Here is a 6,000-nt window from a genome sequence, read left to right as displayed (position 1 = left end):
CCCATTCATATAGTGGCACATTCATACAATGCCACTATTACTTAGAGGGAGAAACACTTTTTTATTTGTTTTGGTTAAATTTTTGCCAGGCAGTTCCACATGAATTGTTGATGATGATACTGAGTTAATGTAAAAATTCACACAGCGCAAATCTGTAGAGACTAGAGTCACAGGGGATTGGTATGTTTTTGTTAATCTGTTATTCTAAGCAATGAAAAAGTATGGATTAAAATACTGTGATTAATTTTACAGTATGCATGTTGTACTCTTTTAAATGTTTGCCTGAAATCACAAATTCCCATTCTATTTCACTCATACATAGCAATCAAATCCATGGGAAATTTGCATAAATCCCACCCTTACTCAAATTAGTCCACAGAGGTGATTAAAAATAATAATGAGCAAAAAATATAAACAGAATACAAACTTTTTCAATCCACTTGTAAAGCATAATCAGGCTATGTCTGCTCTGCAGGTGAACCAGAGAAGCATGTAGATTTTGCAGATTTTCTGTATGGTCGAATTTTGTGTGGTTCTCCCTGGTAAACATGGCCCACAGAGTCCAAATCAAATCACAATGTATCTGCAATTTGCACTTCATCTCAGGATTACTGTCTGCCTTCCTTCCTGTTTTTCATCTGTGACAGGTGGAAGCAGATTACAAAGGTTTACATATTAGCAATGTAATCAACTTGTGCTTACTGCAAAATGAAAAAAAAACCTTATCACCCTGGGGTTGATGACACCTTTTAGTCAAATTTCACAGAGATACCTCCATTAAGGTTTAGGCTTTCCCAGAATGACACAAGTTCTTATCTAAAAAAAGAGGTGTGTCATGCATTATGTGCTATATTTTCATTAATCTACCTTTAGACAAAAAGGGGAATCAAAAATGAGATGATTTATATGTTATAAAATTGCTTTACAAACCTCCAGGAAGAGGATAGTTTCAGAGACTTTTTAAATAATTGATGCCAAGACAATGTTCAAATGAGATAAATAAAGTTTATTTTGTGAACAAATACTGTACAAAAGGACAAATGAATCATTTATAAGAAAAACTCTTTCTAAATGGAAAATGAGTTGATTTGGAAATTATCTTTCTTCCTCTGAATTCATTATTGGAACTCAAGGCAGTTGTTACCAAACCATCTGCTGTGCCAAATTTGAAAACCTGCAGAATTTAGAACAAGTAACATAAATATCTGTTTGGTTGGTATAGCATAAACACAGGTTGATTGATTCACATACGTAATTATAGAGATGAAACATGGAAAACGCAATGTAAAACCAAGATAATATGTTTTATTACATGCCTAAAACTAATTTGAAACATGCCCCCAAATAAAATGTTTTTTTTATTAGATCAGAGGTTTGAGTGCTTTCAGATCAACTTTTGCTTCTTTAAATCACGTCAGTATCATTTATGCTAATAATTAATTGGTTGAATCAACACCCTATCAAACAGAATTATCTTGCCAGTCATGCCGGAGTTTTGCTTACAAACATGGAAACTGGGTACACATATGAGCTTTTAACACTTTACAGAAATGAAGCCACAAATCTAAGACATGAACAGTTGAACTATAGATATTATATGTAAGCAATGAAGAGCTTGCACCCCAATCCAAATAACTAGAAAAGTGTCTGTAAACTTCCCCCAGACTTTGCGTTGGTGCTTTTAGCAGTCTGTTTAATGATATTTTTAAAATGTTCTAGTCTACATTGCTCTCTGGACACTGCATGAGACACCATTCCATGCCGAGTTTGTTTGAGCTACAATCCAAATCTCGGTTATAATATATATAAAAGCCTACATTTACCTCACTACCTCTTAATATTGCTAAACCACAAAATATATATATATATATATATATATATATATATATATATATATATATATATATATATATGTATATATATATATATATATATATATATGCTGTGCCCCTTTTCTTTTTCGAAGGAGAGAGAAGCTTTCGCATATATATATATATATATATATATATATATAATATATATTCCTTCATATTGCTTGTGTAGCAGCCGACGCAAAGTCCTAACCAGAGGGCGCGTCGTCACAGCAGACCACCCAAACAAAGATGTTGCTAGTTCCCCAAGCCTCTTTAGTGCGACGATTGTGCAGCGGGGTAGCAAGCCCCATATAATCCACCAATCCAGTTTCCCAATATCTCTCATTCCATATGGTGAAAAAGGGAAGACGGCCCATCACTCTGGTGCGAATGTAGCAGGTTTATTTACACAAATAGGCAGCAAAACAGCCCAAAGAGTTCCAAAGCAATTGACTCCTTGATTATGATCAGGTTATGATCACTATCACGTACTTTTAATACACCCATGTGATTCATAGTCACTTAACATAAATGAAGGAATCTCCTGTTGACGCTGGGTCAATGTAACGTTTTCGCCCATTTTAACATAGTGATTATCCAACGTGATCAACATGTCATCATATCATCTGTGGCATAAAATAAATCACACCCATCAACATCTTTATACACTGGTATCAGTTCAATTGTCATCTAGTCTGGACAACAGCCATGAAAGCAAGACTACAGGTTGGTCAGCAATAGCATGTTTTCTCATTAACTTCATAGGATTGCTGAAGCCGTAGGGTAACCCAACCACGGCGAAACGCGTTGGCACAAGGGGATTAGAGTGTGATGAAAATAAAGAAAAGAACAGCAAGAGCCCCATTGACAATTTGTGTTGATACTTTATATTATTTCTGTAATCTAGACATTGATACGTGCTTGCGTGCTCCAAATACTATTGTATTGAGTTTTCAATCTGTGAATGAGTTTAGGGAGGTAAGGGTGTTCTCTTCCCATAATTTTGGATGCACCAGACTAATCTGCCTTGTAAATAGAGAAAATAAGTGAATTTTACTATATGAGCACCCATTTGCCCCAAACACCCAAGATATTCATAGGATTGCTGTATAACCCAGAATCCAGAAAGGAAACACATTACGATGGCTGCAGCTAGGGATATAAAAAGACAGCAAGCTGCAGAGAAACTATTTGTTCAACCCAGTGACAGGACTAATACCAATGATAACAATGGCGATGCAACGCAGGATGAGACACATACTTAAAAAATAATTGTGGGATAACTTATGGAGGGCATCTAAACAAGAACAATTAAAGTAGTGGAAGGCTACCACTTTGCAGAAGTATATGGACTGTGGCAGAGTCCAGAGAGAATTAAGAATCTTTATTACACCCATCCTCAACAACCCAGATCCAGAGATGATTGAGGAGTGGGTGACAAGCAATCATGACTGCAGGAATAACAATGCTCAAAATCCTTGAAAAATATGCAACAAAGACTGTGAAAGATTATCAGCAGAGCTCGAAAAAATGACCAATATGTTGAAAGAAAGTGTATCAAATAAGAATTTGATAATGATATTAATAATTGAAGAAGAAGAATGGAGAAAGTCGAATAAGAGATCAAGGCTAAAAAACAACGCACATTCCATTGAGACAAAGTGGACTATGAAAGAGGTCAAATCCTCACAACCGGTAGAAAATTTGATCACCTAAGAAACAATATACAAGAAAAGATGCAAGGGGAGCAGCCTCTGGCAGAATCAAAAAGACAGTCAATGATCAGGAATAGTGGCCATCCAGAGCAAGCTGAAAGTGAGAGTGATACATCAGTTCAGTAAGAAGCGGCAGGAGTAAAATCAAACATTTTAAAGGTGTTCAACTATACGGCATAAGGAAGCCTGATAGCACAAGCGGGCAAAGGTGCACAGGGCGTACAGAGGTCACGGACACAAAGGCAGAGGAGGCAACAGGAAAGGTGCAAAAAAACAAGAAGATATAGAAGGCTTCATGGGAATCCAAACAAGAGAGCAAACATCAGCACAATTATGGGGAAAAACTGTGGTAAATCTTTCTAAACTTGTTTGTAAATATCTATAAAAATTGAAATTCAATTAATAAACCAAAGTTTGAAGATAAGTTATAGTTATAAAGACCTATTAATTATTTGTATACAAAGCCAAAATAAACTACACAAATCTTTAAAATTCTACATTTATAGTTATAGCTGAAAGTCATAATTTGCGCATCACCCAACACCTAATATATGTCTATATCTGTCTATCTATCTATCTATCTATCTATCTATCTATCTATCTATCTACCTACTATCTATATATCTATTTGTATGTAAATATATATATATATATATATATATATATATATATATATATATATATATATATATATATATATTTATTCAATGAAAAAACCATAGGTTATAGTCCATATATAGTTAGGAATTAGCATTTACAAAACCTTATTTTACTCGCATAAAACCATTGAAATTCCATATATAGTTAGATGCGCTAACTATATATCGCGCACCCGCAAACCACTGCTGATGATGTCACATATTACATCATTCATGACATGGTCAGTGACATCACTGATGACATCACTGATGACAACTCAAATCACATCACTGATGACTTCTCAAATGACATCACTGATGACATCACTGATGATAACTCAAATGACATCACTGATGACATCTCAAATGACATCACTGATGACATCACTGATGACAACTCAAATGACATCACTGACAACATCACAGATGACATCATTCATGTGTTAATACGATGAACCTTTACAGACTCTGATATATCCTTAGATACACTCAGTGAAAACAGACACTCACAGATTGTCACTCATCCATGGAGTTACTCATACACCTAGACAGTCATGCAAAGAATCAATCACACCTCCAATTCCTCAACTATACAGTTATACACACCTTACTTATTGAAGCATATTCTAACACATATTTACTCTCTTATATAATCCCTAATAAAAGTTCACAATGATCCATACAGCCATTCACACATTCACTGGCTCTAATGCACAGTTATTTATATATGTTAACTCTCACATGTACTGTGTTTTACATATGTACTTACTTTGACATGTAGCACTGAGATATCCATTCACTCACCAATACACTCATGCACACAGTCAACCGCCCATACAGCTGTTTCCACATGCACTTTTGAAACCATACATCTAGTGAATCAACTGCTCACACATCTATGCACAGAGTCACACACCTCCCAGCCACTCACACATATACTCAGTCTCCCATACAAATACTTGAGCAACCAATCAATAACCCATATAGTTATTCATATAGCTACTGATCAACACATGCAGCAGTTTACAGAACAACAGATATAATGATGCACAAACTAATATAGTTTATTCACTAACCCATGCACTCAGTGAAACACATTTAATCACTCCCTCATACAATCAGTCATGCACCTACTAAATCCTTCATCCAGACATTTATACATCCACTCATTCTTCAATATGTAAGACATATTTTAACTTTACAGAAACATACAGTCACTGGATGTTGTCATCAGTGATGTCATCAGTGATGTCACTGACCATGTCATGAATGATGTAATATGTGACATCATCAGCAGTGGTTTGCGGGTGCGCGATATATAGTTAGCGCATCTAACTATATATGGAATTTCAATGGTTTTATGCGAGTAAAATAAGGTTTTGTAAATGCTAATTCCTAACTATATATGGACTATAACCTATGGTTTTTTCATTGAATTTCAATGGTTTTTTGAAAGCTAATATTTGTATCTGTAAAATGTATTCTTCTTTAAATCATAAAATATATTGTACATGTTTTTTATACATTTTTAAAAAAAAAAAAATTTGTTCCGCTCCTAGTCCGCGAACTGGTCAGCTTCCCGTTAGCTGAATTCAAAGCCGCGACTTGGTGCGCGAGCCGGTAATCGTTCCTTAAGCGTAACTGTTACGTTATCATGACGTTTTGCGTTGTCGCGTAATACGTTATCCGACGCGCCAAGTTAGCGGACCCGGAAGCGGATTGGATAGTGGCGCAAAGCGCGAAACGTAAAGACAGCAGGTCATGTGACTCGATAATAACACTTTTCATTAGTTC

General features: G+C 35.5%; 1 protein-coding gene across 1 annotated transcript in view; it reads right to left on the bottom strand.

Annotated features, from left to right (window-relative positions):
- Positions 1 to 987: 987 nt before the first annotated feature.
- The window catches only part of LOC147748760 (uncharacterized), a 30,022-nt gene continuing 25,009 nt past the window's right edge, over positions 988 to 6,000 (bottom strand). Inside the window, exon 7 of the mRNA XM_086963768.1 lies at positions 988 to 1,174. The gene's annotated coding sequence lies outside the window, so the exon portion shown is untranslated. The remainder of the gene's footprint in view (positions 1,175 to 6,000) is intronic.

The sequence above is a fragment of the Lissotriton vulgaris genome, chromosome 1_1, assembly GCF_964263255.1.
Source record: "Lissotriton vulgaris chromosome 1_1, aLisVul1.2, whole genome shotgun sequence".
Lineage (NCBI taxonomy): Eukaryota > Metazoa > Chordata > Amphibia > Caudata > Salamandridae > Lissotriton > Lissotriton vulgaris.
The sequence above is the reverse complement of the archived record's forward strand: the minus strand, read 5'-3'. Positions and strand labels throughout refer to the sequence as shown.